Here is a 14,309-nt window from a genome sequence, read left to right on the forward strand (position 1 = left end):
AATGAGATAGACGTAGAGAAAGACTGATAAGGATAGATAAATAGAGAAGAATGAGAGAGAAAGGCTATTTGATCGAGACAGAGTGACGTGGTCTTGGTGTAAAGATAAAAGAGGGAGTGACGATGTGGTTTATGATATGGTGGAGAGTATGAAAGGAGACAGACACAGGTAGAGAATGATACAAAGCTAATTAGATACCTAGATATGAAGAAAGACAGAAATTAGAAGTGGGTGATGTAGTGAGACGCAGTGAGGTGGTATTTCTTAGAGCATAAAGTAGAGGAAAAGAAAGGCAGATAGCTTAGAAAGAAAGTGAGCGGGAAAGGGTGGGACAAATAGAGGTAGAACTAATAAAGCACATGCTAAGAATACAGATACCTATGTTATATACCGAGAGAAAAATCGAGAGAATTTTTGGAGAGATGAGTATATAAGACTGCCAAAACGACACCACGGCGACACCAAAATGTTTTGACCTCGCTCGAAAGTGTTCTACCTCTGAGTTGTGTTGCAAGCACGAAAACACTATTGCAAATCGTTAACGCAAATTTTAAAAAAGTAGTTTACAAAGACAGCTTACAAGAGTACAAAGAACAGAAATTTCATAACGTAAACCGTCGTCACAACCCAAAATAACTTACCTACGTTGAAACTGCAAATAGAGTTAATAATTGTTGCGATGTGTTTGTTAATGTAATTTAGAGTTAGACAGTATAACATCGTTATATGATTTACCCCTGCATTACCACTAAAGTTTTCACCATAGAAACTTAAATTAGATAATTTTCTCAGCCAGAAACATCAAATTTCTGTACATTACTCAAAGAGCTTGAATAAAAATTAATTTAAAAAAATTGATGATTATATCTGTATTAAATTTAGACTCAACTATTAGTTTATTAAGCTAAACTTACTCTTCATAATAAAACTGCCCAATCCGTGAATTCGTAGTTGGCATCATGCTTGAATTCACAGAGCCCTTGATGATATAGACTCAGGAAACATGTCAGCTTTTTCGTACTTGAAATTTTGGGCTTAGCCCAAAAGTATCACTGGTGTCGAAGTAAACAAGCACGAGTAGAGCCATGTATCCAATGACAAAACAAAGGTAAAAGAGATTTGGTTGAAACAGGGAATTATCAACTTTTTTGCTAAACAAGGGCATGCAGTCACACCTATGGTCTTCCAGAGATGATGGAAAACGTGATAAAAGAACTACGTGAAGGTTATCATCAGGTCCAAGTGAACAGGGTACAATACTTAACCTTGAGCTAATCAATTGTCAAAAAGGGTTGAAAATGACGAAGAAATGAGAAGAACAATTGCATGGAATAAAATATTGATCGATGATTCATGATGATCAACCCATGCCTCACCTAGCCTGTACAAAATTAAAGTATCTCAAAGAAGAATTTTATGTCGAAAACAACTTAAACGTTCAAAATCAATTCACTGTTTTGTCTGTCTTTTGTGGATTTCTTCTTGAGGACTGCAGGCAAATCTTTACCGGTCAGTTTGATCTACTTTTTGCCCCAAATGATCGGAAACGGCCAAGCCACAAAAGTTCGTTGAAGAAGCATGTCAATAGACGTTAACTCGCTGTGAAGTGAACCCTGTTGGGACACACAACTTCTCAACTTGCCTTCCCCTAACTTGTCTAAGTGGGGTTCAAACTTTACTGTGACATACCTTAGTCGTTTGACTGTGTTTCGGTACGATCCTCAGCATACTCGCTGTGTTCAAAGAACTCTTAATCTTGATTTCTTTGTACACTCGTGGAAATGTAATCGACGGACAGAAAAGTTGAAAATGGTCAGATACTTATTTCAATCCTCGAAGAACAATAGTTGTAGTCGCTTGAGTTCTTACTATGTCAAACTACAAACATTAATAAATACATATAACTTTATTATCGTTATTAATGCCTTATGTTGTGATTTTTTAAGACCTTTATCCATTACATATTTTTTTAATATAAACTGATGAAAAAAACCTTTCAATCCGGTGTGTTCTGGTTTCTGTTTGTCAATCAGTTAATATGTCGATTTGATGATTGTTAATTTGTGATGGGTGGCAAATTACGACTCGATACCCTTTGCGCAGACGTCAATCGGTTTTGAATCGAACATAATAAGTGAATCCGGACAGGTCTGCGGTTAATCGGGAGGACCCGGGTGCACGTGACTTGTCGTATCACGATCCATCAACTAACGCGAATCCATTGTTCTAGTGTTGCTAGAATGTTTTGTCACAGTGGAAATTAATTGAACGACGGTGTCAAACAATCTCAATCACAATATACCTAGATACAACTATGCATACCTACTGATGTACGTAGTTACGTGATTACAATAAAAGGAGATTGTTTATCCATTCCAACGTGTAAAGTTTTATGGTTAGGTACATAAACATTACCTACAAGAAATTTTGTTCAAAATGGTTAAATTCACAGTCTATTTAATGCTGCAATCAGACTGAAACACGTTCCCAGCACATTCGAGTCATTATGATAAAAAACCAGATCAAATCATAAAGACCAATATCGCTACTACCGACAGTCTCTAAGCTTTTGGAAAAATTACTAAAAGGAATAAAACCCATTTGGATTCCGAACAAGGCATTAAAAAATAGACCAAATTCACCTAGTAACGAAATGGAAAAATCATTCGAAAAAAAAATTCGTTCTACTATCTCTTGATTTATCACAAGCTTTTGACAAGATCTGGCATGAAGGGAAGGATTCATCGATAAACTAAAAGGGATGCTACCAAAGCAATATACAGGGTGACTAGCGATATGTGTCGAAAATTTCAAGAAATGTTTCTACTCACCATATGCAACAAAAAACTTCCCATAAACTCCTGTCCATATCTCAACGGTAAAGAAGTAATTTCAGGTTTTGGGTGTTTTTCGACTTAGGTCCACTAAATTGCTTATAAACCTCAGAATTACTGAATGTAGGAAAATCTAGTTTGTGACACCTGAAAGAACGTTAAATTGCATTTTGGTGAAAAATACTGGCGTCGAGGGGTGCACGTTCAATTTTTCCAGGAAATCCGTCAGGTTCTTGAGTTTCATGTCAGTTCTTGTTCAATTTAATCAGTTTTCTTATGTTATCAGCTGACAACCTCTTCAGGTCGGTGATTTAAATTATGTCCTTTTTTCTTAACGCAAATCTTGCACACATAAGCATCTCATTCCTTTTTAAAAAGGTAGTTCCTACTCACAGTAAGTTGTTTTGCAACGATCCGGATTTCGAGCCTTTTAGCTCATCATCAGGTTGAAGGACTTCTACAACCACGTCTCTCGACATGAATTGCCAAAGTGAACCCGCTGATACCTCCGCCAACGCGACGTTCCAATTAGCAGCTGATTTTTCTAATGGCGCTCAATTTGAACGTGCGAAACGCGGAAATTATAACACAATATTATACTAGTAAATACTTAATATTATTAAATTACTATAAAAATAACCTCCCATTTTAAATACGTACATAAAGGATATCAAACATCCAAATAATTAAACTAATTATTTTAATTGTTATTATTTTTATAGTAAGTTAATAATATTAAGTTTTTTTTTGGCCTTATGATCTATGCATATTAGCCATGGTGACGAATTCTTATATATGTGTTTAAATTGGGGAGTTATCGTGAAAAAAGGGCGAGAGGCGATGGTGGGAATCGAACCCACGACTGCGGCGTGAGAGTCTCTCATGCTAACTTCTCGGCTACCGCGGTCCCCATATTAAGTATTTACTAGTATAATATTTATTTGTGTTATAATTTCCGCGTTTCGCACGTTCAAATTGCACTTTGTTTTAATCATATTTTTTATTGCATTTTTTAGGACAGATGGCCGGATCCTAGTGGTTAAGTCCGGAGGTTGGTCCGTTCTGCCGCCTCGTCCGCCTTTTCCAGACCTTCCAGATCAATGTGTCCGGGTATCGGGACAAAAACTAAAAAATTTTGCCGAGACGCTCCAGCTCGTGATAAGAATGTGTCTAATCATATAACATAGAAGAATTTGTTTCAGCCGTTTGTGTTTGTATTTCGAGTAATGAATGTATTTTATTTGATAATTAAATATCTCTTATCGAGCCCTTCTGTTAAAATGCGTACAAAAATAGAAACATTCTAGCATTGTAATAATCTTAATTATAAATTAATTATTTGTTATGTCTAGTTTTCTACTTCATTAAGTTCATCTTATTTATTTATGTATTGGTTGTTTCAGTTTTATTTAAAATTGATGTTTTGTTGTTAGTGTTATTTTATTGATAGTCTAATCTGAGTTGAGTACCGTATAATGCAGTAGCTTGTTGATGTTGTAAATTTGAAGTTTGTCCTTAACGATATAAACTCAAAAAGTGTAAATTCACGTTAGACAACCTGTTTATAGCGTGGACTTTGTACAATTAAAGTTGTTAAAAAAATATTTTAAAAATGTGTGGTGATTAGTGACCGTTAATCGATATTTATTTAGAAATCGTGAGATGCGGTCTGGTGTGATGTAGGTTTCAGAAAAACATTTTCTTTATCGTGCCAACGTTTCGATCTTTATTGAGATCATCTTCAGGGCCTGGGATTTACAAACATCGTTTACATGTTTTTCTGAAACCTACATCACACCAGACCGCATCTCACGATTTCTAAATAAATATTTTAAAAAGGTTCTAATTAATTATATAAGTTGGATATTCAAAGCGATAGGTAAGTGCTGCACTTAAATTTTAGTTTTAGGGATCCGTCAAGGCATTTATGCGTTACCTTTGCAATATGTCATAAATTGAAAATGTATTTCATTTTATAGCGGTATGCTTATAGGAGCAGGGTAATATTCTTTCATATGTGCACTCCCTCCAGAGAAAAACTTTCGACATATCTTAATAGTTTATGAATTAATTATTGTAGGACCGCATGGAATTATCGATATTTTTTATTCAACTTTTAAAATGTTTTTTTTTCTACTATAATCTTTGTCTCATTAATAATGCAATATAATATACAGGGTGTACCAGTTCCTTCTGACGAAACTCAGGGAATCGATTCTACTCTTCGCTTGGAGCAAAAAATGCTCAGGAGAAAATTTTCGGAAAGTTCTCTATTTTGAAGATATTCGTCAATTTAGGTTTTTTCAACTTTTCACTACCTTACCACATAAAAACGCTTACAACTTCCAAAATTTTGAGACTACAATAAATCCAATTACACCATTTGAAAGAACGCTAAATTTGCTGTAAGATATTTCTATTTGCAATAATCTGAATGACATAAAATGTTAGCCAATATCCGTTGGAACATGTCAAAATTACAAAATTTAAAAATTTGGTCATGATTGCACGTTTTACTGAGGTTATAAAAAAATATCTACAACTTGTCAAATATAGAAATTCAGAAAGTCAGTTATGCATTCGAGAAGAGGGAAAACACTTTGAGCATTTCCTCTGAAAAGTTCCTCCTTTGTTGTTAGGTGCTTGCTACAAGAAGAACCATTGCATTTTATTGTATGATGCTTTCTGGTATGGCTTTTGTGAGATTACAGATGTCATTTTTATTTTACAAAGCGCGTTCTAATTGATTTATTTCTACCCCCCTTTAAATTTACCTTAGCTCACGTTTTCGAACATTCAATTGTTATTTTTCAACTCTACTAGAACGTTAGTTAAAAACCTGGATATATCAACGTAAAGCATATTAGATGAAGAAGTTTTTGTAAAATTTGACTAGTTGTAGGTATTTTTTGGTAACCTCAGTGCAATCATGACCAAAATTTTAAATTTTGTAATTTTGACATGTTCCAACTGATATTGGCTAACATTTTATGTCATTCAGATTATTGCAACTAGAAGTATCTTACAGCAAATATAGCGTTCTTTCAAATGGTGTAATTGGATTTATTGTAGTCTCAAAATTTTGGAAGTTGTAAGCGTTTTTATGTGATAAGGTAGTGAAAAGTTGAAAAAACCTAAATTGACGAATATCTTGAAAGTAGAGAACTTTCCGAAAATTTTCTCCTGAGCATTTTTTGCTCCAAACGAAGAGTAGAATCGATTCCCTGAGTTTCGTCAGAAGGAACTGGCACACCCTGTATATGGAATAATACCCAGTGCTCTCTTGGTTTATGATAGTCCAAAAATCAGTCATCTGTATTGTAAGAGATATATCAAAAGTTTTCCAAAACAGTCCAATTTCTGCTTTGTTGAAGGCGTGCCGATAAAAAGATTTAGTGTAATAGTATCATAGTTTTTGGCGTTATCAGAAAAATCGGTTAAATGATAAAAGGAAATTAAGATTGTCCCTCTACCTTCAAGATGCTCCTCCCAAATATCTGCGGTGGCCGAGTCGTTAAGGCGTCCGAAAGGTATTTGCCAGGCTAGCTGTTCTGGGTTCGAATCCGGGCATAGAATTTTAATTGGTAATGATATGTAAAAGTTATTTTAAAGTGGTTCTGACTCCTCGACCTCGACGACCAACGGGTAGGACGCTAAGCCCTCCCGAATTATAGGAATTCCGACCTTTTGAGATTTGATTCGTGGCATTTCAGTCCTTGCTCGTATCGACTGTGATATTTGGCATTCTGAAGAGGTGCAGTCTGAAGGAGCAAGATGCATCAGGAAGCCGAACCAAACTTTCTTCCCATTCACAAAACCAGCATATCGCTTTTCCAAAACCTCAAAACATAAAACGCAGCTATTCCATTATGCTAGCTGTATTATTGCGCTATTAAAATAGTACGAATATTCATGAAAGACCTTTTAACATTTCATTCGAGACACGCTGGTCAGCAGACCGTCGGTTCTGAAGGGGCAATGCAGGTAGTTGTAGAAACTCTATTTCTACATGAGCATTTTGCATCAAGAAGTCGCAACAAACTTTCTTCCGATTCTGAAAATAAGCCGGGTATCGCATATTTAAAACCTCAAAACATACAAAGCAGCCATTGTGGTTTTATGCCAGGTCAACCCCGAGGTGCCGGTGTTTTTGAAAAAAGTATGTCGGGTTCGAATGCAGAGCCGTCGGTTTCGAACCCGGGGCCTTTACCTTATAGCGGTGAGGTTGCGGTCATCGACACCTTTTTTAAATTGTATGTTAAATGTGCTATTGTGTTAATATCAGATAGATAATACACTTACCGGGGCGTCGGTGACCGCAACGGTTTAGACGTTGACACGGTTCTCATTACTGCAAGGTAAAGGATCCCAGTTCGAATCCAGCGTCCCTGCATTCGAACCCGACATACTTACAAATGTTTTTTTTTTCAAAACACATGCACCCCCGAGGTTTGATATCTCTGTTGGTATGAACTCTCGTTAAAAAAAGATAGTTTAAACCCAATTTTAATTAAAAGTCAAAAATCACTGCAATGATAAGTGTCTGCTAAAATATTTTCTAAAAACTTTAGTGTTTCGCTGTTATTTAACATCAGAAAGGTTAGATTTAGAAAGGAAGGATCATAAAAGTCGTCAGCATAAAATTCGCTTTCATTCACTGATTTCCACCAAGAAACGTTAAAAACTTTTTTGGCAAATTTTGCACTTTTTATTTATCTTTATTGTTTTAAAAAATCAATTAAACGTTATTAAACAGGAACAGGGAAGGAAAAACTAATTCGCAAACCTAAGGATAACCTTCACGAATACGTTAGCACATTTAGCATATGAAAACTGTGAAAGATCGTTCACGAATTAGACGACTCTGCAAAGCTTATTATTTGTGTTAATGTTGAGAGTTCTTCTTGAAACAATTGTGCTTTTTCGGGCAATAGCACGATACGAAGTTTGCTAAGCGATGATCCAGTATGGTATTTTACAAGCCGTTCTTAAAAATGTAGGCTTTAATTTTTCCTTTACATTTGATAGTTACATGTAATGGAAATATTAAGAAAAATCGTAATAAACGATAATTAGCCATTGTATAGTGTTAATTTGCTTTTGTGCTTTGAAATTCGAGGAATGAAATAGAACAACTGTTCCGCGGTTAGCAGCCCCGACTTTAACACGATTAACACATTTAGCATGTGAAAACCGCAAAAGATCGTTCACGAATTAGACGATTCTGCAAAGCTTGTTATTTGTGTTAATGTTGAGAGTTCTTCTTGAAACAATTGTGATTTTTCGGACAATAGCACGATACGGAGTTTGCTAAGCGATGATCCAGTGTGGTATTTTACGAGCCTTTCTTAAAAAATGTAGGCTTTAATTTTTAATTAATATTTGATAGTTGCTTGTAATGGAAATATTAAGAAACGAACGTAATTAACGATAATAAGCCATTGTATGGTGTTAATTTGCTTTTGTGCTATGAAATTCGAGGAAAGAAATAGAACAACTGTTTAGTGGTTAGCAGACCCCAGACGTAACTAGTGTCCAATTCGGGAATGTCCCGCTGCGTCACCTAACTTCTCGACTTTAACACGATTAGCACATTTAGCATATAAAAACTGCAAAAGATCGTTCACGAATTAGACGATTCTGCAAAGCTTGTTATTTGTGTTAATGTCGAGAGGTCTTTTTGAAACTATTGTGCTTTTTCAGACAACAATTTCAGACGATACGAAGTTTGATCAAGCTAAGCGATGATCCAGTGTAGTATTTTACGAGCCTGTCTTAAATGTGGGCTTTAATTTTTACTTAACATTTGATAGTTGCTTGTAATGGAAATGAAATTGTACAAATGATCAGCGTTTAGCAGCCCCCAGATATAACTAGTGTCGAATTCCGGAATGTCTCACCTTCTTCACCTAACTTCTCGGCTTCAACACGATTAGCACAAGTTGCGTATTCCCTTTTGTACATTTAATATTATGTAGTCTTACCCAAGAATCTGTCGACACACAGTTTGGACTTTAACGGATAGTTGTCGTCCAATGGAGGCACCGTTGTCCGATGTTTCTCTGTTTAACAGAAAAGAGACCCCTTGAAAAACAAGACCCTCTTCTGATCACTCTCGTTCGTCTTGATATTAAATTGGCCATTTGACGAAGTCGGTCGTTTCGAACCTGAAAAAAGTTTTAAAAGCCTAGGACAGGAGGGCTAAAGGAATTAGCAGGCGTTTTCATTTCCTCTACTTCCTCTTAACACCGGGAGATACGGCGTTTCTCTTAGCCACCTGACTCGTTTGCCACGTATTTTAATTTTTTCCCCTTCCTTTTCGTCTGATCCCCCTTCAGAAAAACATTTTCCTCTCCGTCGGAAAACTGAGTGAAAACACAATGGATCTGATTAAAAAAAATTCACTTTAAAAAGATTCTCGTTCTAACTAAAGGGAGAGAAGTGTAGGATGTCTTGTTAAAAAAATACCACATTTGTTCATGTATGCAATTTAATTTTTTTTTAATTTCTATTAGGGCATAAAAATTGAATTTCTCTTCAACCAGCATCTATACTAATATTGTAAAGTTGTTTTATATGTACCAGATAATCAAAAATTTGAAAAACTCGCGACATACTTTACTATTAAATTCACTAATTTACTTGCTGCGCATACGGTCATAGGCGTCTGAGAATAATTGATACCATTCGGAATGCGGGATTGAGAATGACCATAGGTGCTTTCAGATCTAGCCGAAAATACAGTTTGTGTGTTGATGCTGAAGAGGATCCTCACATCTATCGAAGAAACATCCTTGCATTCGTGCTATACGCCAAAATATCTCATAATAAATCAGTCCATCTCACCCGTTTGAGTTCTGGTTTTTCTCCATCTTTAATGGTGTTTAAGGATGATGTGATGATATCCAGTATTTAAGATGGTGAGAGCAAAAAATAGTCTTGTACAAAAGCTAGATTGTTCAATGGCCTGTGAGATTTTCGGGATGCACCTCTTGCTTGATCGTTGCGAATCATTTTGATCTGCCTATTGCTATTTTAATATGTAGTGTGCTTTTCAGCACTTTACAATACTTTTTGTTTTTTTAGTCAAAATATTCTCAAATAAAATTCGAGTCAAGCAATGTGTTGATAGCGGATCCAAGTCTACGCCTTGGACCTACTTAAAAATAGTGTTTTATTCATGATGTGGTAATAAATATTAATTCATTTTTCTTTAATAGGACGCATTCTTGAGAGGAAGTTTAAATGGAGTTAAGAGTGAAACTTTATAAACTTTCAGAATTGATTGGGCCAATAAATCTCACAGTCGTCGTTTTTTTTCGTTCAAAGTTTGAAATTGTTGTAAAAATGGATTTTAAAGAAAAAATTGACATTGTGTGAATGTTCATTTGTGCGATAATTTAAGTGTTGTCAGTTTGTCTATAAATAAAATAACAAATTAGATTATTTCTGAATGTCTGGGTCATTTGACGAGTGGTTGCAGTTGCTTCTGGAAAATTTCTCCACAGTACTTTCATTTTTATTATAATATTTTTTTTTAAGGTTGTTCATACGACTTTGGAGGAGAAAAAGACTGCCAAGAACACGTAGCTTTATACAACCATAGCTCCATGCATTTGCACATGTATAGACAGGTCCGGGGATAAACATAATATTCGTCCAGGACTTTGAATCTGAATGGAAATCCGGGCTAAAGTTGATATTGAATAGAAAGATAAGTGAGACAACAATCGAACAATATTCAAAACAAACCCCATCAATTGTTCATTACGGTGAGCTTTCTTTACCGATTCGTTACCATGAAATTTATAACAAACGTGACATTTGCGCCCAAACGCGAAACCATTTTGTTCAGGGAACGATCTGGTTAAAAGTGAAATGCGGCTCAGTCGCTTAATCAGATGGGTCAATAATCAATTGACTGGACAGTAAATTGCGCCAAAATTCACCCCTAGTGTCAAAGTGTCAAGAGACAACCAGGATCTCTAAATTCGCAGTTATTTATTAATTTGGTTATTTTTTAAAATTATGAATGAATGAAAAACTGTTATATTTACAATATAAACCAAAAAAGAAGAAAAACATAAATAAATAGACAATGGATCAACAAATCCGTCTACCGTTGGTCGTTAAAAAAATGAAAATTCCGAATGCGTTTAAAAGAATAGAAAAGAGAAAAAAAATATACGTGGGGTCACGATAGCTCAATTGGTAGAGCAGCGGCGTATTTAGCCGAAGGTCGTGAGTTCGAATCCCGCTCGTGACGCTGACTTTTTCTTATCTAAACCAATACCTTACATAAGATAAATTATTTGAAAGAAAATATTTGGTCGATCGGCCCACGAAATATAATAGATGTATATACAGGGTGTTCGACTATTCATGTTACAAACTTTGCCAGTAGATTCTAAATTCAAAATGGAACCAAAAAGTCCTAATTAACTATGGTCCGAATGTCCACAGTTTCGGGGTTCTTCCACTTTTTCTGATTTGGTAGATTTCACGACCTTGCTTCAAGTAAACAATGATAACTCCAGAACTAAATTTTTTGGATAAATCCGTTGATGCCATTGAAAACTACGTTAAATTTCCAATAAGATGTTATCAATACTAAACTTGTAAACGTTCGTGAAATAAGCGTTTTAGTAGCGAGAACTTTGAAAAAAAAAATTTTTTCAAAGTTGAAAAACATAATATGGTGATTTTAAACGACTATTTCCATACCTAGAGAGCATCACATTTCAGAAAACGTACTCCATTTAATATCCTTTTTAGGGGTGCAATTTCATTTTTAATTTCTTTTGTCAAAGATGAGAAATTAATGGAGGAAAGGAAAAAATCGTGGATGACGGATTGGTAAGGTGGAAAATTAAACAAAAAACTTAAGGATATTTTCAATGAATTTATTGGTTTTTTTGTTGTTGTTTTTTTATTTTGGGTTCGAAACCGTAATAGTGCAAGTGTTTATTTATTTACCAACACGACTGTAACTTTGATTAAAGGTTTTAAGTTGAGATAAAAAAGTCAGTGTCACGAGCGGGACTCGAACCCACAACCCCCGGCCCGATCCTTAAAAGGATCAGAAAGAATGAAACCAGGTCGAACTGGGTTGTGCTAACCGTTGTGCTATTTCATAAACTTTTTTAAGGTTAGGCATCAGTTCATCACCTGTTAATGCCTAAAAGTAGAAGTGGAAGGAAAAACCTGGTTGAATCCTTTAATCAAATTCACTATTTTTCGTGGTCCGCTTGACCAATTAATAACATTCAACCAATTAAGGCTTTAAGTTGATATAAAAAAGTCAGTGTCACGAGCGGGACTCGAACCCTGAGGGGGAAGGATGGCAAAAAGGAGGGAAAATTCAAAAGGTGCGATTGAGATGGGAAGTTAGAGTCCGAGTGGATCGAAGTCACGATGGCTCAAGTGGTAGAGTAGCAGCGTATCAAGCCGAAGATCGTGGGTTCGAATCCCGCTCCTGACACTGACTTTTTTATCTCAACTAACCTTAATTAATTGAAAGATATTAATTGGTCAAGCGAACCACGAAAACTAGTGAATCTAAAGCCTAACCTTACTAATGTAGATCGTCGTTTTTTTACGTCCTTTTTCTTATTTCCGAACAATTCATCACAAACAAAAACGAATAATTTGCCTGATTTTTAAAAACTCGAAACATCACTGATAATTTTAATATCTCAACTTTTGGATTGTGTTAAATCTTTTAGTGTGCAATTTATTACAAACACAAATAACAAAGGGTAACACGATTAACTACAAGCGTGATGGTCCCAATTAAAATTACTTTCTTAAAATAAAGTGAAAACAAAAAAACGAGCTATTTTTACAAATTCTGTCATATTTTCGATTTGGAAAGATACAATGCAATTACAATTCGGGTCAAATGTTAGATTTTATCACACGACTATACTTGGAAAATTATCGCATAAAAAATATTCTCTTAACTCCCCCTAAAAAAATGCTATATTAGTTATTTACAGATTATATAGTGGATATAAATATATTTGCTTATATACACACAGGATAGAATTGTGTGGACTTTATAAGAACTTGATTTATAACTTTCAACTTTCATTGTAAACTCAACTTTTCATTCCGAGCTTTTTTCCTCCAAGCAAAATTCAATTTTGACACGCTATCTTAATTTAGGTGCAACTTATGTTAAAATTGCTTCCATTTGACGTGATTCCCGGCGGTGTTTAGAAACTGCTAGGAAATCCAGCAACACGTGTATCTCATACAGAAAAGTTTCCCCGACTTATGGAAAGTTTGTGAGTTAAACATGAAAAGCCAGGGATGGTAACTCATTTTTAATACTTTCTTGTCTGTGTGTCTAAGGAATAAGAAAAATAAAGAATTCCAAGCTTTATTACAAAATATAGTTTGCACATTGGGTGTACACTGCTAACATAGGAATAGGTGACTCTCACTGCATGGCAATACATCAGGATGATAGTAAAGGTCATTTACAAACGAAAAAATTCACCATTTGGAAATGTAAGAACAACAAATGGAAGCCCACCTTCATCACAATAATAAAAAACCGGATGACCCACTCAGCTTCTGATCTATATCCCACCCATCTTTAATCATAATTGTTACTACAAAACTGCGACTACAAGACTTCCTCTCTTGGCTATCACAGTTCATATTCTCGCTATCGACAAATTCAACTGGTTTTGTGGAATTCTCACCAAATGACTGGCTGCATTTGTCAAGGATATGTACTGCTGCCAATTAACGTACAAAAAATGGAAGAGATATTTTTTTGTACATTGTTGACTATCAGGCTCTTCATTGATCCAACGTCTTATATTTAAACTAAGACGGTTTTAAATTTGGGAATAGAAAATAAATTCCCTCTTGTCTTGGTCCTAGGATGACTCATTCATCTCTCGACTATACTTGGAAAATTGAAACACGCAAAACAAAAGGAGTTATATCCAAACTATAGAGATGACAAACATAGTAAGCTCATGATTGAACAAACCCCTTCTAAAAAACAGATGGACTCCAAAAACAAATAAATTGGAAACTATTATTATTTTGGGCATACCACAACAACAAATTATCACAAGATCTGACAGTCAGCGGCGCTCAAGCATTGGCCCAAAATAATAATAACCTAACAAAGGTCTAGCCCAATTGTTGTCTTCATTTTTGCAACCAACTACCGTGGCGTTCCAAATCAAACTTCTAATCATCACTGTGTAGAAACACTAAGCTGACTCATGACCATCCGACCAGTGTCACTCAACTTCACTCAACCGCTGACTCACCAGTGACTACCCGTTTGGTATCACTCACCTTTTGCAAACCACCCCAGAGGGCCGTACGAAGGATTTGCTTTCCCGTGGAAGTTACTGTCCTCTGGCTTCACCATTTTGCATTTCTTGAACTTTTCTTTGTCGGGGATTCTTGAGCGTCCAAGGAAAGCTCGAAATGAGTTGTTTCGAC

This window comes from Cimex lectularius, unplaced genomic scaffold (genome assembly GCF_000648675.2).
Source record: "Cimex lectularius strain Harlan isolate CLEC.00 unplaced genomic scaffold, Clec_2.1 scaffold280, whole genome shotgun sequence".
Lineage (NCBI taxonomy): Eukaryota > Metazoa > Arthropoda > Insecta > Hemiptera > Cimicidae > Cimex > Cimex lectularius.